Source organism: Apis cerana, linkage group LG1 (genome assembly GCF_029169275.1).
Source record: "Apis cerana isolate GH-2021 linkage group LG1, AcerK_1.0, whole genome shotgun sequence".
Classification (NCBI taxonomy): domain Eukaryota; kingdom Metazoa; phylum Arthropoda; class Insecta; order Hymenoptera; family Apidae; genus Apis; species Apis cerana.
The window spans coordinates 8,150,489-8,173,118 of record NC_083852.1 but is presented as its reverse complement, the minus strand read 5'-3'; the positions used below and the strand labels follow the sequence as shown (position 1 = coordinate 8,173,118).

Here is a 22,630-nt window from a genome sequence, read left to right as displayed (position 1 = left end):
GTCGAATTTTTCGACAAAAATTTTTCTATCGCTCAGGGAATTTCGGTCTTAACCTTTTTCTTGAATATCTCGCTTATTCTTCAGAATATTAAAAATGCTTGGAATAAAAGTTGAATGGTTTCGAATGCGCTACATTCTGGTAACCTCAGTTTTTTCGTAGGTGGACCCACAAAAAAGTTATTAACGTCAATTGTATTTGCTTAAATGTAATGGTACATTTTTTAATGCATCAATCGATGCGTCTCTTTATTCTCTATAAAAAAGTATTAGGCCATATATAGCGAAAAACGAATAGTTTAAGAGATATTTAAAAAATTAAATTTAAAAGACCTCCTATCGTATCATGTTCTCCTAATACAAAGTCGAATTTTTCGACAAAAATTTTTCTATCGCTCAGGGAATTTCGGTCTTAACCTTTTTTCTTGAATATCTCGCTTATTCTTCAGAATATTAAAAAATGCTTGGAATAAAAGTTGAATGGTTTCGAATGCGCTACATTCTGGTAACCTCAGTTTTTTCGTAGGTGGACCCACAAAAAGTTATTAACGTCAATTGTATTTGCTTAAATATAATGGTACATTTTTAATGCATCAATCGATGCGTCCCTTTATTCTCTATAAAAAGTATTAGGCCATATATAGCGAAAAACGAATAGTTTAAGAGATATTTAAAAAATTAAATTTAAAAGACCTCCTATCGTATCATGTTCTCCTAATACAAAGTCGAATTTTTCGACAAAAATTTTTCTATCGCTCAGGGAATTTCGGTCTTAACCTTTTTTCTTGAATATCTCGCTTATTCTTCAGAATATTAAAGAATGCTTGGAATAAAAGTTGAATGGTTTCGAATGCGCTACATTCTGGTAACCTCAGTTTTTTCGTAGGTGGACCCACAAAAAGTTATTAACGTCAATTGTATTTGCTTAAATGTAATGGTACATTTTTAATGCATCAATCGATGCGTCTCTTTATTCTCTAAAAAAAGTATTAGGCCATATATAGCGAAAAACGAATAGTTTAAGAGATATTTAAAAAATTAAATTTAAAAGACCTCCTATCGTATCATGTTCTCCTAATACAAAGTCGAATTTTTCGACAAAAATTTTTCTATCGCTCAGGGAATTTCGGTCTTAACCTTTTTCTTGAATATCTCGCTTATTCTTCAGAATATTAAAAATGCTTGGAATAAAAGTTGAATGGTTTCGAATGCGCTACATTCCGGTAACCTCAGTTTTTTCGTAGGTGGACCCACAACAAAGTTATTAACGTCAATTGTATTTGCTTAAATGTAATGGTACATTTTTAATGCATCAATCGATGCGTCTCTTTATTCTCTATAAAAAAGTATTAGGCCATATATAGCGAAAAACGAATAGTTTAAGAGATATTTAAAAAATTAAATTTAAAAGACCTCCTATCGTATCATGTTCTCCTAATACAAAGTCGAATTTTTCGACAAAAATTTTTCTATCGCTCAGGGAATTTCGGTCTTAACCTTTTTTCTTGAATATCTCGCTTATTCTTCAGAATATTAAAAAATGCTTGGAATAAAAGTTGAATGGTTTCGAATGCGCTACATTCTGGTAACCTCAGTTTTTTCGTAGGTGGACCCACAAAAAAGTTATTAACGTCAATTGTATTTGCTTAAATGTAATGGTACATTTTTTAATGCATCAATCGATGCGTCTCTTTATTCTCTATAAAAAAGTATTAGGCCATATATAGCGAAAAACGAATAGTTTAAGAGATATTTAAAAAAATTAAATTTAAAAGACCTCCTATCGTATCATGTTCTCCTAATACAAAGTCGAATTTTTCGACAAAAATTTTTCTATCGCTCAGGAAATTTGATCGTAACATTTTTTCTTGAATATCTCGCTTATTCTTCAGAATATTAAAGAATGCTTGGAATAAAAGTTGAATGGTTTCGAATGCGCTACATTCTGGTAACCTCAGTTTTTTCGTAGGTGGACCCACAAAAAAGTTATTAACGTCAATTGTATTTGCTTAAATGTAATGGTACATTTTTTAATACATCAATCGATGCGTCTCTTTATTCTCTATAAAAAAGTATTAGGCCATATATAGCGAAAAACGAATAGTTTAAGAGATATTTAAAAAAATTAAATTTAAAAGACCTCCTATCGTATCATGTTCTCCTAATACAAAGTCGAATTTTTCGACAAAAATTTTTCTATCGCTCAGGGAATTTCGGTCTTAACCTTTTTTTTTGAATATCTCGCTTATTATTCAGAATATTAAAAATGCTTGGAACAAAAGTTGAATGGTTTCGAATGCGCTACATTCCGGTAACCTCAGTTTTTCGTAGGTGGACCCACAAAAAGTTATTAACGTCAATTGTATTTGCTTAAATGTAATGCTACATTTTTAATGCATCAATCGATGCGCCACTTTATTCTCTATAAAAAAGTATTAGGCCATATATAGCGAAAAACGAATAGTTTAAGAGATATTTAAAAAAATTAAATTTAAAAGACCTCCTATCGTATCATGTTCTCCTAATACAAAGTCGAATTTTTCGACAAAAATTTTTCTATCGCTCAGGGAATTTCGGTCTTAACCTTTTTCTTGAATATCTCGCTTATTCTTCAGAATATTAAAAATGCTTGGAACAAAAGTTGAATGGTTTCGAATGCGCTACATTCCGGTAACCTCAGTTTTTCGTAGGTGGACCCACAAAAAGTTATTAACGTCAATTGTATTTGCTTAAATGTAATGGTACATTTTTAATGCATCAATCGATGCGTCCCTTTATTCTCTATAAAAAGTATTAGGCCATATATAGCGAAAAACGAATAGTTTAAGAGATATTTAAAAAATTAAATTTAAAAGACCTCCTATCGTATCATGTTCTCCTAATACAAAGTCGAATTTTTCGACAAAAATTTTTCTATCGCTCAGGGAATTTCGGTCTTAACCTTTTTTCTTGAATATCTCGCTTATTCTTCAGAATATTAAAAAATGCTTGGAATAAAAGTTGAATGGTTTCGAATGCGCTACATTCTGGTAACCTCAGTTTTTTCGTAGGTGGACCCACAAAAAAGTTATTAACGTCAATTGTATTTGCTTAAATATAATGGTACATTTTTAATGCATCAATCGATGCGTCCCTTTATTCTCTATAAAAAGTATTAGGCCATATATAGCGAAAAACGAATAGTTTAAGAGATATTTAAAAAAATTAAATTTAAAAGACCTCCTATCGTATCATGTTCTCCTAATACAAAGTCGAATTTTTCGACAAAAATTTTTCTATCGCTCAGGGAATTTCGGTCTTAACCTTTTTTCTTGAATATCTCGCTTATTCTTCAGAATATTAAAAATGCTTGGAATAAAAGTTGAATGGTTTCGAATGCGCTACATTCTGGTAACCTCAGTTTTTTCGTAGGTGGACCCACAAAAAGTTATTAACGTCAATTGTATTTGCTTAAATGTAATGGTACATTTTTTAATGCATCAATCGATGCGTCTCTTTATTCTCTATAAAAAGTATTAGGCCATATATAGCGAAAAACGAATAGTTTAAGAGATATTTAAAAAAATTAAATTTAAAAGACCTCCTATCGTATCATGTTCTCCTAATACAAAGTCGAATTTTTCGACAAAAATTTTTCTATCGCTCAGGGAATTTCGATCTCAACTTTTTTCTTGAATATCTCGCTTATTCTTCAGAATATTAAAAATGCTTGGAATAAAAGTTGAATGGTTTCGAATGCGCTACATTCTGGTAACCTCAGTTTTTTCGTAGGTGGACCCACAAAAAGTTATTAACGTCAATTGTATTTGCTTAAATATAATGGTACATTTTTTAATGCATCAATCGATGCGTCCCTTTATTCTCTATAAAAAGTATTAGGCCATATATAGCGAAAAACGAATAGTTTAAGAGATATTTAAAAAATTAAATTTAAAAGACCTCCTATCGTATCATGTTCTCCTAATACAAAGTCGAATTTTTCGACAAAAATTTTTCTATCGCTCAGGGAATTTCGGTCTTAACCTTTTTCTTGAATATCTCGCTTATTCTTCAGAATATTAAAAATGCTTGGAATAAAAGTTGAATGGTTTCGAATGCGCTACATTCTGGTAACCTCAGTTTTTTCGTAGGTGGACCCACAAAAAAGTTATTAACGTCAATTGTATTTGCTTAAATGTAATGGTACATTTTTTAATGCATCAATCGATGCGTCTCTTTATTCTCTATAAAAAGTATTAGGCCATATATAGCGAAAAACGAATAGTTTAAGAGATATTTAAAAAATTAAATTTAAAAGACCTCCTATCGTATCATGTTCTCCTAATACAAAGTCGAATTTTTCGACAAAAATTTTTCTATCGCTCAGGGAATTTCGGTCTTAACCTTTTTCTTGAATATCTCGCTTATTCTTCAGAATATTAAAAATGCTTGGAACAAAAGTTGAATGGTTTCGAATGCGCTACATTCCGGTAACCTCAGTTTTTTCGTAGGTGGACCCACAAAAAGTTATTAACGTCAATTGTATTTGCTTAAATGTAATGGTACATTTTTTAATGCATCAATCGATGCGTCTCTTTATTCTCTATAAAAAGTATTAGGCCATATATAGCGAAAAACGAATAGTTTAAGAGATATTTAAAAAATTTAAACTAAAAGACCTCCTATCGTATCATGTTCTCCTAATACAAAGTCGAATTTTTCGACAAAAATTTTTCTATCGCTCAGGGAATTTCGGTCTTAACCTTTTTTCTTGAATATCTCGCTTATTCTTCAGAATATTAAAAAATGCTTGGAATAAAAGTTGAATGGTTTCGAATGCGCTACATTCTGGTAACCTCAGTTTTTTCGTAGGTGGACCCACAAAAAAGTTATTAACGTCAATTGTATTTGCTTAAATGTAATGGTACATTTTTTAATGCATCAATCGATGCGTCTCTTTATTCTCTATAAAAAAGTATTAGGCCATATATAGCGAAAAACGAATAGTTTAAGAGATATTTAAAAAATTAAATTTAAAAGACCTCCTATCGTATCATGTTCTCCTAATACAAAGTCGAATTTTTCGACAAAAATTTTTCTATCGCTCAGGGAATTTCGAACCTAACTTTTTTCTTGAATATCTCGCTTATTCTTCAGAATATTAAAAATGCTTGGAATAAAAGTTGAATGGTTTCGAATGCGCTACATTCTGGTAACCTCAGTTTTTTCGTAGGTGGACCCACAAAAAAGTTATTAACGTCAATTGTATTTGCTTAAATGTAATGGTACATTTTTTAATACATCAAACGATGCGCCTCTTTATTCTCTATAAAAAAGTATTAGGCCATATATAGCGAAAAACGAATAGTTTAAGAGATATTTAAAAAAATTAAATTTAAAAGACCTCCTATCGTATCATGTTCTCCTAATACAAAGTCGAATTTTTCGACAAAAATTTTTCTATCGCTCAGGGAATTTCGATCTGAATCTTTTTTATTGAATATCTCGCTTATTCTTCAGAATATTAAAAAATGCTTGGAATAAAAGTTGAATGGTTTCGAATGCGCTACATTCTGGTAACCTCAGTTTTTTCGTAGGTGGACCCACAAAAAAGTTATTAACGTCAATTGTATTTGCTTAAATGTAATGGTACATTTTTTAATGCATCAATCGATGCGTCTCTTTATTCTCTATAAAAAAGTATTAGGCCACATATAGCGAAAAACGAATAGTTTAGGAGATATTTAAAAAAATTAAATTTAAAAGACCTCCTATCGTATCATGTTCTCCTAATACAAAGTCGAATTTTTCGACAAAAATTTTTCTATCGCTCAGGGAATTTCGGTCTTAACCTTTTTTCTTGAATATCTCGCTTATTCTTCAGAATATTAAAAAATGCTTGGAATAAAAGTTGAATGGTTTCGAATGCGCTACATTCTGGTAACCTCAGTTTTTTCGTAGATGGATCCACAAAAAAGTTATTAACGTCAATTGTATTTGCTTAAATGTAATGGTATATTTTTTAATGCGTCTCTTTATTCTCTATAAAAATATCTCGCTTATTCTTCAAAATATCAAAAAATGCTTAGAATTAAAGTTGAAGTTCTTCGAAAGCGCTATATTCCAGTGGTCTCAGTTTTTTCGTAGGTGAACTCATAAAAAACTTATGAACCTTCAAATTATTTCTTTAAATGGCATCATATATTTTTTAGTAGATGAATCTATACATCTTAGTATTCTGTATGAAAAAGTACTATGCATTATATAGCAAAAAACTTATAATTTAGCAAATAATTAATTTAAATTAAATATCTTTTAAATTATTGGTTTTTGTTGTGCTATAAATTTTTTAGTATAAAGATTTTCTTATTCCGGAGAGAGAAATAATCGTGATTCAATCTCCATTATAATTAATTTTTATGATCCATCTGTTCATATTCGATGTTCTGTTTATCATTTTAAATTACCTTATCTATATTTTTTATAAATTTCTCCATCTTTCCTAGATTTCATCTCGCTTTCACACGTCGAAAAGACTACCGACATTATCATTTCAACCCCCTTTTACAATTTTATACTTACCTACCCTATACTTACCTACCACGTGGCGCGTCCACTGGCCTTACCCCGTGCACAGAGGGCTATCTCGGGTATAGAACACGTGTGTGAAGCTGATTAGCAATCACGTGAGCAAGCCGAGGAACGCTTCAGGCTACCCTGCATCGGCTTTGTTTATCGCATGGCCCACTGGGGCAAACCTAATAAACCGATCGAACATGGATGGAGGGACATTTGGGTTACGCAAGCGTACACTTCGCGTGTATACGATTTTTCCTTTTTTTTTTCCTTGTTTTTCAAGGACACCGTCACGACGACACGAGGATACGATTAAAAACGGCATCCGCCTCGATTCCATAGGAATCTTTCGAATCCGGGGCGATGGAGGATTCCGCGCGCGTAAACGTGATTAATCGAGGCGAGTCGAGGGTCTTACCAAGAGGGTGGCACGCATAAAAAGCTCGTGCCACCCGTCCTAGGATTATATTTATAAAAAAAAAAAAAACATAAAAAGGGAAGGAATCATTAATCCCGCACGAATAAGCCGGGGAGAAAAGGTTTCCTCTTCTATTTTTACGGCAACGTAACGCCACGCGCGGTAAAAATAAGATTCGCAGAGATCGGCTGCGCGGGGGAAAGATTTTGTTTCCTTACCGGATTAAAGAGGATCTTCTGGTATTTATAACGACTGAGCAATTCGCACTTTACTATTAACTAATTATTTAACACTACTTCTTTGCTTTTCTATTTTCGATCTTCTTTGAAGCAATATTTTCGAATATCATTTTCGTTGGAATTTTAATTAGGAAATGATAGGATATTTATGTAGGATTTCTTGAGAGGCGAAAAATATTGAATTTAAAAGTATATTGAAAATATAAGAATAATAAAATATATTTTTTAATGTAAATCTTATACGGTTTTCAAAGATAAGGAAAAAGTTGCTTCTTAAGGATATATACTAAAATTTTATATCTCTTTCATAAAAAAAAAAAAGAACTAAAGTATCATTCTATTCTAGAGTAATGATATAACAGGTATGTTACGCAATATTTATGAAGAAAGAAGACCGCAAAGAGACATCTCATTCGTTATCGATATATAATTGAATATATATTTATATTCACGCACACACGCATATTCAATTTCACGTGTAGCCACGATAGGAGTTCGCAGGATATCGTCGAATTCGCAAATTGTTGATTACTCCTCCTCCGATCCTCGGCTTCAATTCCGTGAACTTCCTTTTCAAACGCGCGTGTCAGCGTTCACGGAATAAATGGCATCGTATGAACCGCTTCCGTGATACCACTCAGAACTGCGAAATTCGCTTATTAGAGATAAATTCATTTATTCAATCCCTTTAATCTAATAAACGGCAATTTTTACGCGTCTTTAACACGTTCAACTTGAAAAAACAGATTTAGATATATTAGAAATTACGAAAGTTAGAAATTCAATTTTATACTTTTATATAAACTATAGATACATTTATTTGTCGTAACTTATTTTTCGATATATACGAAAGAGGATTTAAATTTGAGAAAGAAGATTCGTAATTTCAACAGAATATTACGAATTATTATTTCGTAATTTCTCTTTCCTTCTCTATGATAAAACAACAGTGTGACAAAACCATTGTCAAATTATTCGGTGTCCATTCCCACAAATTAACCAATTACACAAGATTCGTGTCGCCACGAATTCTTCGTCCTCGTCCACAACCACCCCCTTCCATATTAATCGCGCGTTCAATCGTTCCGGAAATTTAATTACGTTTTTGTCCAAAGCCCCAGGGATTTGTTGACAATTCTCGTAGAGGCGAGTTTCTTGCCGCGATTACTGCCGCGTGCTCGGCTAATTGCTTCTGACTTCTGCGAGTTATCGTTATCTCTTCTTGTCCTCGTTACGATTAATAAAAATATCTATGTCCCCCGGTGTCGAAAGAAAGAAAAAAGAGGGAGGGGGAACTCTGAGGAGGACGAAGAACGAGAGAGGGAGAGAAAGAGAGGAAAGGAAGAAGAAAAAAAGTAGAGAGAAAGAGTGGGTTGATTAGGCGAGGAATTACGGAAGTTATTGAAGCCGAGTTATGCAAGGCTGTGCGGCAGGAGCGTAAAAACTGGGCGCAATCGCGACTGGCGCCTCGTAATGGGCATGCCTACGGCGAGTTATGGCGCGGCAATAATTGTTTCGTAAGCCTCTCTCTCTCTCTCTCTCTGCCCACGTTTCGACTTTAGGTATCTTCTTGCGCTCCTCCTATTTACTGGCCGGTGTGCCGCGAAACGTCGCAATTTAATTTCCATTAAATTTTACGATTGCAACGAAAGTGTTGCGCAGCGGTGGCGGTTTCGTCACGCCACCGCGAAACTTTCGACAAGTGGGCCGTGTTATATAGCCCGTGTCACGCGATTTTCACGTGGAAATCGGGGGAGGATTAAATTTCTTCGGGGGAGAAGGTGGGGAAACACGGTTTCGATCGGAATTGGGGACGGGGTTGAGTGACCGATTTTTATTCGAGCGCAGAAGGGATGACTCGTTGGTGGAAAAATGTTCTATTCTTTCAAAAGTGTATACTTGAATGTAAATTGTTTGGAGTAGAGCGTTATATAAATCGTTGTGAAAATTAGGTAGGAGGATGGTCGTAAATTTATACTTTATTTTTTCACTATGACTATGTACTTTATCTGGGGTCTTTCGTGGATATAAATAGAAATTTTTTTTTTTTTTTTATTATTATTGAAACTCAAGAGCAATTTGATGATTTTATCATCGAAGGATTTAAATCGTTTCCGCATTCACAGAGATGAAGAAACTATCCATCAACGAGATATCGTAATAAGTCATTCTGCTTTCGTAACTATCAATCGTCTTGTCGGAATGACTTGCTCTCTTGCAAGTATTATTATTATTATTATTCGTTACTCGGTTAAAAAAAAAAAAAGAAAAAAGAAAACAGAGGCGCCATTTATGACGTTCTATTCGAATCTAAACAATCTTGGAAAAAAAATCTTTCTCCACATTTATGCAATTTATTCTCAACTTTAACCTCTAAACGTAACTTTTCTGCGTCTAAGAGAATTTGCAAAGAATTTCTTACAAGAATAATAATAATAATAATAATTTTAATTTTTAATTTTTTCTTCATCTAATCTCAATTTTCAAAATTAGGAATAAATGGATAGGGGAAATAAATAACAATTTAAATATTTTTCAAAGATTTGTATTTATTAAGAATCGTATCCAACATAAATGACATCAGTTTACATTTTTTTTATTGAACTTGTTGTAGATCTCTATACTCAATAAGAGATCCTTATAAAAATAATAAAAATTTCACAAAGATTGACTGGCTTACTTCTGTTGACACCCGATATATATCCGCTCACGAAGTGGAAAAATCTACGCAGCTGTGAGATTTTTCGGTGGCGCAGCTGTGTATGGGCGGAGTATTCGTAGAATTTTCTCGGGATAATTCCTCTTATCTGGCTATTCGGGGGCCTATCGTCAATGTTATCGGGCAGAGAGATAAGAACATCGTCCCCCAGGAAGTGCACGCGATGAGAGGAGAGTCGGTTAGGTGCACTTTAACGATCCGTCCGCCCCATCGGCTCCGATTACCGTGTAAACGCCATGAAAAATTGTTCTGTTGATCGACTCGAGGCCAGAAGTTCACCGAACATCGATCTTATCGATGCCAGATTATCGAAATACGCCCCCAGTCCAACTCAACTTCATCTTCGCTAAGATATTTTCCTCAAATCTTCCGCCATCATATGTTTCAGGCCTCTCCATGAAAATTTCCCGTTTTCACGCTCTTTCCTATGTTCACACGATCTGGAAATAAATAATATTAGACAACAACATTGAATTTAAGAAATTTTTATACTCGTGAAATGGTTTATGAAAATTCGATCAACCTGAATCAAAAATAAATCTAGCAATATCTACACGATAGAAAAAATTTCAAGCAAGAATTGCATAGTTTCGAAAGAGACCCAATGATGTAATTATTGTCGAAAAAGTTCAGGATATTGATTGTTCTTTTCCTTTCTTAATCCATGCAATGCATTCTTCCAAATCAACTTCAATCATCAACTACATCCATCGGTATATTCAAAAATCTTACAGTATATACGCTTACGCTTTTATTTTATTTTAAATAAACGATTCTAAAAATATATATATATATATATATAAAGCAAACAAACAAAAGAAAAAGAAAAAGAGAAAAAGTCACGGCGCATTTATAACGCTCGCCTTGACACGGTTCCTTACCTGGAAGGAGGTAACGGGATTAGATGGACGGTCGCGTGCGAAAAAATCGTTGCGAAAAAATCGCGGCGAAAATCGTCGGGTTTCCTTTCCTCGGTTGTCGCGCTGTTGCGCGATTGGCCCACGTGGTCGCGATTCGCGCGCCTCCACGATGAAGGATCGATGCCACGGGTCGGCCATCCGACGATCTTGGCCCGGTTCCCACCGACGCAGCCTCGGGATGTCGCGTGCCTTCCACGTATCGCAGTCTTTTCCACGTAAATATCGCGGTTCCGACGATGACGACAACGAAGCGCGTTTCGACTCGATTACGAGAGCAACTATGTACACCGTGATTCCTTGTAAGGCGGTTCGAAAGTAAAGGATGCGCCTGGCAACCGATTCCCCGCTGGAGATGACTTCATCGGTTCGCTGGCCTCGTGTATACGGGGTGTTTATACATTTGTGTACCTTTGCAGAACAGATTCTGTAACAAAATAAGTTGATCGTTCTTGCGTTTGGTTTAGAATCGAAGCATAAGGTATAAGATATCGAGACGTTTTATAAATATTGATCGTGGTTAGTAAATTATTAGACAGTATCTTATTATACTATTGCAGAGTCGATGAACTGGTAATTAGGATTACAGTGGTACCTCGTTTAATCATCTTTTTGGTTCGAAACGACACCGTGCTTGTTCTCGTTTAACAAATCCTGAAAAGTGTTAAAAATAAGGGAAATTAATATATTGTTGTTATATTAATCACAGAGAAACGTTAAATCTTCTTCTTTTCCAATAACTATCACTTAAGAGAAAAACTGTATAACACCTTAGACTCGAAATTAACTAATCGAAGTTCAAAATTTGTCGTATTGTCGCAAAACGAGATCCAAACCGAGGGGAAATGAAATTTCCTCTGCCTGGCAAATTTCTCAAATTTAAACTTCCTTCCACCGATCCACGTTGCGCGTATGTATGTATATAATTCGAAACGTTTCCATAGAAATATTGCGCGAACAGTACGGAGCAAAGTTCTCGGGAGCAACGAGCTTAATCGTTTGATCGTTTGACTCTCGATCTAACGCTCGATCTGGCGCTGCTGGAAATGAGCACAGCAAAGTCATAGTCGACGAACGAGCGCGGCTGTTAAGAGGTTAATCGGCAGAGACCCGACGAGATTCGTGTGTACCGAAATTGTCCGGTTGCTCGTTGCCCACCCGTTCAATCTAAACCGTCGTCGTCGGTCCGCAATTGCTTTCTCACGCTGCACGCCTGGATTCGATGCTAAACCTAATGGAATCGAATACAATAGAACTCCATTTGTATATGAAACTGTAACTCACCGTAACTAGGCTGTAAGTGTAACTAGGAATAGTCCATCTAATAATTCCACCAGCTGCTATTTTTCGTCCGATCAATCCGAGGAATTTCGAGTTCGTGTAAAAGGGAACACTTTCTCTGAAATGGATAACGATGTTATCGTGACTTTTGCAAGATAATAGGATAATTCGATTAGAGTTTGGATATAAGATTCGTGTAAATTTCATCGCTTCGATGAAAATTTTTTTTTTCTTATGTGTATTTAATTAAAGTGATTATGTATACATTTTGCTTAAAGTGATTTTTTACATTACTAAAGAAAATTACTAAAGAAAAATAATGAATGTCAATATCTGTTTTTAATAGTTATTGAAATATGTTATAGCGGTTGAAAGATAATCTAAATAATAGAAAAAGGAATATAAGGATTGTTAAGAGATATCGCACATGATCGATAATATTGGCGAGATAGTATTGTTAAAAATATTGACAATATTGTCAATATAGTTTTACAATGATATTTTCAATCCGCTTTAATGTTTTTCGAAACTGCACACGATCAATAATATCTATTGTCAATATTGACAAGCGTTGATAACTATTGACAATATTATTGATCGTGTGTAGTTTCGAAAAACATTAAAGCGGATTGAAAATATTATTGTAAAACTATATTGGTAAGTTGTAAGTAATAGTAATACTGATAAGTGTTGATAAGTATTGACAATATTATTAATCGTGTACATACCTCGAATATATTTGTCGAAGCATATCAAACTATATAAGTGTAGTAAATTTTCTACCTTCTCCAGCGTCGCCAATAATCAATACAAATGATCAGTGTGACGTTAAACAACAGATATAAAAGAAGAAAAGAAAAAAATTTTCATGAATATTTTAAACGCTTCGTACAAGGGAAGAAGCAAAATTTCACACGTATCAACCTAATATTATTCGTTACATTTCCAACGAGATAACGAAATATTATATTTTATTGTTTGTAACGTAATTTAACCTATTTGATTTCGTTAATGACTTCCATTTGCCTGTCCGGGAATGAAACTCATAATGATCGCTGAAGCCAGCTCGAACATTCGTCCGCCATTAAATAAATTAAGCTCGAGGCCCAGGTTGCCCTAAAACGCGTAAAAGTTTCTTGAGCCGTGTTTCCATGATGCGGTAATCTCTGCATATTTCAGCAATTTGAACTTGGGTCAAGAAAATGGATGCAAGAGTAGTTCTTTAACGATGCACTTCCATTCGAGTCTAGCTCTTTGAAATTTCTAGGGACATTCAAGCGATTGGCTGACTTGCACCGCGAATTTTTCTGTTTTACCTGATGTCGGTAAAAGCGAACCAAAGCCGCGCAGCTGTGTCCGTCGTTGTTAATTAATGCTAATACGGATAACGAGTGTTGGTTACTTTGTAATTCGACGACGGTTTAGCACCGCGGAAACCGTTATCCGGACTTAGCCAAAGGATTTCACCTTCCTTTCTTTGTTTCTCTTCTCTCCTCTTGGATAGAAACGCACCAACCGGAGACCAACAGGGACCATTAATCTTGTCGTTTTCATTAGATCTTACCACTTACTTTGTGAACACTCGTCCACAAGATCGCGACAAAATTGTAAATAAACGACGAAAACTCGCGAAGCTTCTTCTTCTTCCTTTTCTTCTCCCCCTTACCATGATACAGATCCCTAGACTTTCGGTTCGACTCGATCCGTTTCAACCCGCATAAATGGATGTATTTATACAAGTTTTTCTCCGTACAATGGGGGATCCGGCCGTGTTGGGTGAAAGATAGGTTTCTCTAGAAACGTTATTCCCAAAGTTAGCTATTCACTCGGTCATTTGAATTTCAAGTTTCTTCAAGGCTCGAACCCAGCTCCCGGCTCGATTCCTAATTCGGGACGGTTGACCTGAACCTCTCGAAGATTTCTTCTCTTTCCCAAAAAAAAAAAAAAAAAGAAAAAATGTGTCGATCTTTCGCTATTTTTAACCTATCCACCGATTAAAAGTGGAGCAAAAGAAATTGACCTGATGACCACCTGGGTATTATTATACGTGATGTTCGCTTTATATTCTATGATGTAGCCTGTGTGAAAATAATGTTTACGAAACAAATTTTCTGCCAAGCTTGGCGGTCTAATCGCGATTCCAATGGCGAATAAGCAGTCGTATTTTAATAACAAATTCCTCGGCCTGGATCGACGTGGTGTGGGCTTTCTATTCGAATAATAGATTCGGTCAGTGCGTCTACCTTCCAGGAAAATTCCGATCGTGCTACGTTTACAATCGCCTCGAATTCCTTCGCGCTCGCCCAGGCCTCCAACATTGACGTAAGAATCTGATGCATCGTGATCGATTCGGTTATTCATTTCTTTCCATTTTTCAACAATTCCATCTCCTAATTATCGACGATTCTATTATGATTTGAAATAAAAAATCTATCGTATCTTTATAAGAAAAATGTGCAGTAATTTTGAGAGTTTCGAATTGAAAAGAATCGCGTTCAATTTTCCATTCTACTTTTCGATACAAAAGATCTTCAGAGAAATTCTCACTGCGAAATTCTTAATAAATTAAGAATGAATTTCCAATTAATTTTAATATTTGAACCTCCAAGATAAAACAAATTATCTGTTCGGGCAATATTATTATTACATAGTATAATATTATCGTATTATTAATATTAGAGAAACTGCGCATAACATAAAGGCGGAGAATAGTGTTGGACTGTTTAAATGCAATATTTGATAAACAAGAATTCTAATTTCAATTCTTTCGTAGCTCAAACGATACACGAGCGGTAACCGCGAGGCGGTAACCCGAAGCAACGGTGTTCCAAGTACTTAGGAATGTTAAGTCCGAATAGAGAAATATTATGCGATTCACACCTGTTCTCGAACGAAAGCAGGCCGCGTCAGAGCGTTTAGAATTCCTTGGGACGAGCGTCACGCGTCGCATTCCGTGTCGCGTCGCATGTTCACCGCACCGGATCGTCGCCGCCATACTTTGCTGTCAGTTTTTAATCGGATCGAGTTGACATTCCACAGACTGACGAACAATCGGCTCGTGTGGATAGCCAGGCCAACTCTGGACTAAAGGTAGTTTTCATTCAGAATAAAAATTTTTCTATCATTCGCTCGATCCATCTTTCGATTAATAATTTGATTAAGAGAACGAATAAAGACGAATGATTTATTTACATTTATATATATTTTTTTGACCATATATTCTTTTAATAGATTATATCTAAAAAAATATATGAAGCCAAATAAAATGTATCAGAAGTCGATCAGTGCAAATTTTTACCGACGTATCAATTAAGTAATTATTTCAATTGTTTAACAGTGAGTTATCGATTGAAGATTTGAACAAGTTATATTCAAAGATTTCTGATATCGTTTCCAATATAAATATTTTTGGCGATTCAAATATATTCAATTCGTTCTCTTTGACAAAATATTTTCAGAGAATTAAATTCAAAAATATTCCATGAATATATTAACACCCTGTATATAGATACATAGAAATTTAATAAACGTTAATTCAGTACATATTTTCATCTCATGATGCAGGGAGCTAAGCCTCCGACACGAAACATCAAAGAGCGATTTTTTTTTATCTCGATATTTTTTCATGTTCTTATCTGTAGTGACAGACATGAATGAAACATTATCAGTATCAGTTTTCATTCACAACGAAGGATAAGAAATTTCAAGGATATCTTCTGGCAAATATTTGATCTTGAATTAGTAAATACGTCATTAATAGCACTATTTTTACGATACTTATCAAAGTTTATTGGTCTTGGAATTTTTTTTTCCATCACTTCCTGTCCCCCTGATTATCAGTTTGTCACGAGTTCGGCTTGCCAGTGGAATATGCATAAGTAAACAGGCGTTTCACTTCTCCTTGCTCGATATATTCGTTCAGAATGCCAGTGAAATTCTCGAAAACGTTCACTATCGGCATTTCTTTTGACCGGCTGACTTGATTTTACCGAACCGTGCACCACCATGAATATTTAATTTAGTTTCTAAAACTTTTACAAAAGGCGAACAATTCATGATAATAATCGAACGAAGAAAGTATAAATTCGCTATACGTTCCTCTCAAACGATTAATTTTTTAAAATATTTATATGTCATCCTATATAAATTACCCCAAATATTTCATTTACAGTTATTAATCGTTAATTTAGGATTTAAATGAGTAACAGAAACGATGAAATAATAATTTTCGATTCAATTAACCACGACGAGAGCACGAAATCGACGAAATGTATGATCGTTCTCCTCGATCACTCTGTATAACTCTGTTTAATGACTTTTTAATAGATTGTTAAGGCCGCGTTACACATGCGACAGGCAAGGATCAATTTCGAAAAGTATCAATTACGGAAAGGGATCGAGGCGATAAGATGGCGAACCTGACACGAAACTCCACACGTTGCCGATACGAATTACTAGACTGTTCTATACGCGATCCGCGATAATAATTTACGCGGCTCTCTAATTACATCCACACCACTCTGCCCTCCCTGGAAGTGTACTAATAACACCGGGACAGGGTTGGCCGTTTTACAAATCTCGCATTTACATTTACGACTCGTAACTTACGACCTGGCGGCTCGTAAACCAGTTGAACGTTAACGATAATTGCGCCTTGGGTCACGCTCGCCTCTCTGTACATATATATATATATATCGTTTCTGATAAATTTCACCTTTAATTAATTTGCACCACCGCTTCCTCCATCTTCCGTCTTGCAACTGGCCCTCCCCTTGATCCGATCCCAGTTATTTCCTTGTGTATTTTCTCGTCGAGAAGAGCAATAGAAATTATTTTCAAGGATGCTTGATTGCTATTTCCATTATCGTTTTTTTTTTACTTTGCATACCGTTCAATTGGAAAAATCCTTTAAAAAATATACTATTTATTTTCTGTGACACGAGTGATTTTTAATTTTCTATTTACAGATTAATCGTTATTCAAATATTAATAACAGCATATGGAATACACGCTTTACAGGAAGAAAGATTTACAGGCCTTTTGGACGCGAGATCCCGATCTGTAAAAGGGTTGAAGAGGCGTGCATCTGTTACGCCGATGCGTGTTCCGCTAATGAATTTAATTTCTAACGGGGAGCACGCGTAATCGTCGCTCGTTTTCACGCCGTAAAATTAATTAACTGCGAGATAAATTTCGCGGTTGTAACGCGGCCTTCGAGAGGCCGCCTCGCGACAGATTTAATCGTGATTTATTAACACCACGACGATCACCCTTACGAGGAGAGAGGCTTCGCTTCCACCGGTTGATTGTAATCGTAATGCAAGCGTTGGTTATTGTTGGCCTCCTGTAGGGAGCAAGATTAATGAGCACCTCGCATTAGAACTGCTATCGACTCTTCTCCCATCGTCTTCTCCTTGTTGACACATATATTCTTTTTCTTCCTTTCTTTCTGTCTTTCCTTTTTTTTTTTTTCAATGTCTTTAAACGTCCCGTCGACGATTTATCACTTTTAATTGGCCTGCACCCGAAGTTTGTTTACGCTTGTAAAGGTATCGATATGATATCGCGTGTCGTGATCGAGATATAGGAGAACGAAGAGAACTTGTTGTTGATTTTCGTAAAATCTATTACTCGATTCGATGCACGATCAAACTTGAACTCTGACTAAAAAGTAATTAATAATAAAATACGTTTAAAAGTTCGATGGATTAATAGACTCGATCCTCCACAAATGTAGAAAAATAAAAATAAAAAAAAAAAAATCTCCTCTATCCATCGTGTTATCATCATTGAGAAGATTTTGAATGAAATTTCGCTTTTCGATTCTTCATTCTACGAGACGGAGAGGCGTGCCTCCGCGGCATCGCTTTCGTTTTGTAATTGCTGTCCGTCTGGGTGGAAAAATTTAATTATGTCGACGGCTACGGTGGTCGTAACGGATGCGAGGAAGTTATAACGGCGGACAGTAAAACTTTCCGCGGCTTCCAATTACGATATACTAATACCTGTAAGGTCGGTGGGCCCTTTTCTAATAGCGTCGCGTAAAATTGAATTTTATGCCGGGGTAAACGCGATATCCGATCCACGCGCACCATTTTTCGAAACTTTGGACGGTATATGAAAATAAAATCGCGATCGATGATCGATATAACGGTTTAATAAAGGGTGTAATTGTTTACCTCGCGGGACTTTAAATTAAAAACGGTAGGGCGTGTTTCGAGCAGAAGATGAAATTGTGGAGAACGGTGAAGGAAACGCGTGTGTGAAAAATTTCTTCTCGCAATATCCATGCAATCCAGCGGAATATATTAGCAATATTGATTATTTCATCGATTACGTATTTAGTAACGTATGCTAAAGAAAATACAGGTGAAATATCTGAATGTAAAGAATTTAAAGAGAGATCGTGTCTTGCGATTTAAGTTGAATACATATCGGGAATTTCAAAGGAATCTCGAAAAGTTTGCAATGTTTTCGAGATCGCGATATTTGATGTATTTAAAATTTCTAAAATTCAAGAAGATTCAAGGAAAAATCACACGATCAAATTCACCATTGGATAGATTTTATCGTGTCGATCCTCGTTTCCATGTTCCACTCAGTTTTTTAATTAATTCGTCACGTGATTAATTACGATTCCATCGATGTTCTTGAAATCTATTCTCCGCGATCGAAATCGTAATTTGAATCATTATACCATTGTACTTTTGTGTAGAGTTCACTGACTTTTTCGTCGAAAGTGAAATTCATCATCTATAAAAAGAACGATCATTTCTGGAAAAATCTTTTCTTCCTCCAACTGGAAAATACAGTTACAAATTATTCGAGAAATTTCAGATATTAAATAATAAAAAAAAAGATAGTAAAAAATTTCTAACTTAACGTTTCATTAAAACCAAGTTTTGTCTATGAATTTATCTAGATATTTTTTTCTATTTGTTTAATCGAAGAAATTTTTTTATCGTGATTTTCTATTCCATTCCTTAACTGTCACGCTCCATCAGAGCAGTAAAATTTACACGCTCGTGCAAAACTTCACGTATACCTGCATGACATTTGGACTGTTTAACATGCGAAGTGCCGGACAAAAAGTCGTAACTTCTACTTATTTACGTGAAATGCGTACCTTCCTCGTCACACGTGTGCCATACACATTCCTGAATTTACATGACTCGTTTCACATAACTCGTCTATTACCTCGTTTTAACGGTAATACCCTACACTTGAACTTTTGTCCTCCTCGAGGATCGCTCTTTAGTTTTGCAGAAGATTTTGTTAAAAATTTTGATCAAAAGATGGTATTTTGACGAATTCCGTATAGTTTCGACATCCTCTCACATCTATTCCAATTAACATATTTGCTTGCGCATCAGAAATTTATTCGCTAGAACGATTTTGAAATTGGTAGTAATCTTAATCCTCAATATTTAATTTTCAATATTTTCATTTGTTACGTTATTTTATGTATTCCTTTTTATCCTATTGAGGCATCGATGAGCATCACAAACGCACACAGAATCCTAAAAACTAGTTATCAATATCTCTAAGAAATAACAAATTTACCCTCGATCAAAATTCTTTGATATTTCTCCCTTCCCTGGAAATTTCGATCCAGCGGCGATCCGATGCTCGATCAACCGTCAAATTGTTAACGACACGATCCCACGAGAGAACGACGAGAATCAAAAGGAAGAATTTTCAGCTGACTTCAGGTCTGATCTCGCCGCGCGTGTCCTTGGCGGGGCGAGATAGAAAGCAGCAACGGTTGAAAAGGAGCGGAAACGGGCGTACGTAGACACCACGTGTCTCGTCTAGACGAGATTGCGAGAAGTCTGTGGTCAGGTTGAGGTTTAGATTCGCGAGTATTATTCTTTCCACACGTCGAGAGAGCCCGCTTCTTTCTTCGTAACTCCTTAGCTCCGGCTTCGGATGACATCGACGATCTCTGTCGGGCATCATTGCCACCCTGTAACACGAGAGGGCCGCCATCTCGGTGTTCTTCTCACCGTGCGTTTCGCCCGTTTCTTACGACACATTCGCCGTTTCTTTTTCTCGCATTTTCCACGCGGGACGATGCATGCTCGAGCAACACAATAAACTGTGCACAAAATCCAACATTAATGAGCCAATAATATTTTCCTAAGCGTGTGGAATAATGGGCAACGGATAAATATTCATCGATACTCTCTCTCCTCCGGAATTATACACATCTTGAACAATATTTTCTTTTTCCGTGTAACGGAATAAATGAATATATAATAAATACTGCTGTTCCTGGCCAAAGAAGAACGGTTCTTCTTTCCTCTAACGAGATACTGTTTCCTGGAATTGCCTCGGTCCCAATTTTCATAGGAGCAGGCTCGACACAACACCGAGGGCCGAATGCCTGTCGGCCCGTTCAACAAATCAAGCAACCCTTGGCGGTTCGGGGATCAAACGCGGGCCATTCCATTCTGAAAAAGCGAAAGGATGACTGGGCAGAGGAGGCTAACTCGTAACTCGAAGCCGGTGAATCAGTGTGTCGGCGCCTAAATTTCTGAAAGGGCCTCCGACTGAAACGGCGCTTGGCCCATTCCCGTGGCTGGACCCGCTCCCACGCGTGAACAACCTGCTCTTCTGGCCACGTTGGAACACGTGAAGATGATGCTCTCGTGTCTTTCCGTCATTCTGGATTCCAGAGTATCCTGGCGTTGCTTCTGCCCAGTCATGTGTTCTCTTGGCCACGTCGTTTATCCACGAAATTTATTTCATTTCGCATAAATTTGACGATCGAAATTGTGCTTAATGCGAGTTATTAAGAGATTAACTTGTGATATTGAACATTTTATTTGCATTGAAAAATTTGTTATGTTACTATGAATACTACTCATAGTTGAAAAAGTTTTCTTCATTATGATATAGTTGGTATATATTTTAGAATGAACGAGAAGTGAAGTAAAAATTAGATCATATCTGTGTGTTGTTCGAATTTTGATTAAGCACGTATGCAAATAATAGAAAGAAGTTTCGGACAAGCCAAGAGTAATCCAATAATAAGATTCGTAAGTCGTCGATTAAATGAGGAAATTAAACGATTGAGAGAAGATGATATATTAAAGCTGTAAAAAAAAAAAAAAGAAAGAAAGAAAGAAAAAGAAAAGAATGGGAACTTGGTACTTGTCGGTTCTCTTTGGGATTTTAATGAGCTTCTAGTTTCTGCTCTTATATAGCGGACAGGGCCTATGAGAAGAAGGAAGAAGGCTCGTAAACAGGATTCTAAATCATCCTGCGAACCACTATGGAATATCATTATCGCGTGATCTTTCGAGACAAGCGTTTCTTCAAGCTCAATAACGAATCTTTCGGGATTACGGCCATTGTCCTCTCTCTCTCTTGCCAATTCATTCTTGGAAAAGTTGCGTGAAAGATTTCGAACCGCTTGGCACGCTTCTTGGTAAATTTCAGGATGTAAGGTGAGAAACTGTTCGGGATGCGGTTTAACTGCGTTTAGAAGCTCGAACCGGTAGTTAAAATATGCTTTTGGGTTTCTCTTTGTTTGCACATTGCAAATACATTGGAAGTTGGATAACTGTATTGAAGTTGAGATTCGAACTTGGTACTTATGAAGCGAGGTTGAAGTTTAATCTTTGCATAGTTTGTCCAGAGTGTTTCTTTTCTATTTGAAAGGATTGAATATTGAAAAGAATGATCGTTGAAAGAGAGGATTGAGTCAAAATAAACGGAATACAATCTTTCTGAGCAAATATATATTTTGCATCTCGGTCGTTTAGCAATATTATTTGTTTATTAATTATCGTTATCTCAGAAAAAAATTGGAAAAAATTTGGAACTTTGTATCTCATTATATAATAGAATATAAATCCCATGTAAGGGATCAAAAAGGGAATGAATTTTGTTCTGGATCAATCTACGAAGAACAATTTTCTTCAAAGATCATTTTAATTCAATGTTATTACAATAAGTCTTTGAATATACGTATTTATCTACCACCGATTATCACCCACTTGTATCTGACGATTAACAGAAACTCCTCTGGAAACGCCTCTAATCTCGAAAAACTAAAAAAACCCAAAGAAACGGAAATCGTAAATCACATTACGATTCCAAACAGATCTGAATCCAGAAATGAAAGAAATTCATGGAAAAAACAACCAGCCAGCCAAAAAAAAAAGAGAGAAAAAAAAGGAAAAAGAAAAGAAACATGTAGAAAGTAGAAAAAAAGGAGAAAGCTGAAGTACGTACAAAAGAAAGACAGAGAAAGAGGAGGGGGGGAGAAAGAGAGGGAAGAATACAGAAAAATTCTGAAGTCGTCGGCCTGGCACTCGGATTCCTTTGTTTGGTCTACGCTCCGTTGCAACAGACGGATAAGAAACGACGTGCTAGCAGGCCGACAGAGTTTCTCGACTCCGCTGTCGGTTGGTGGTCCCTCACGAAGAGACGAATGGTATGCGGGGACGGTGGGTCCGCTCTCCGCGGCGGGGAGCGTGGTGGGGGCTCGCAAGCG

At 35.9% G+C, this 22,630-nt stretch overlaps 1 protein-coding gene and 1 long non-coding RNA gene across 3 annotated transcripts in view; one reads left to right on the top strand and one right to left on the bottom strand.

The window, feature by feature from the left end:
* Window positions 1-22,630, top strand: part of LOC107994871 (3-phosphoinositide-dependent protein kinase 1) — a 491,030-nt gene that overhangs the window by 275,066 nt on the left and 193,334 nt on the right. The gene's annotated exons all lie outside the window — the stretch shown is intronic.
* LOC107994794 (uncharacterized) overlaps window positions 9,739-22,630 on the bottom strand; it is a 46,249-nt gene continuing 33,357 nt past the window's right edge. The window contains exons 12-15 of the long non-coding RNA XR_009831925.1: window positions 12,130-12,244; window positions 11,398-11,499; window positions 10,810-11,272; window positions 9,739-10,368 (exon numbers count right to left, since the gene is read on the bottom strand). This is a non-coding gene — a long non-coding RNA (uncharacterized LOC107994794). The remainder of the gene's footprint in view (window positions 10,369-10,809; window positions 11,273-11,397; window positions 11,500-12,129; window positions 12,245-22,630) is intronic.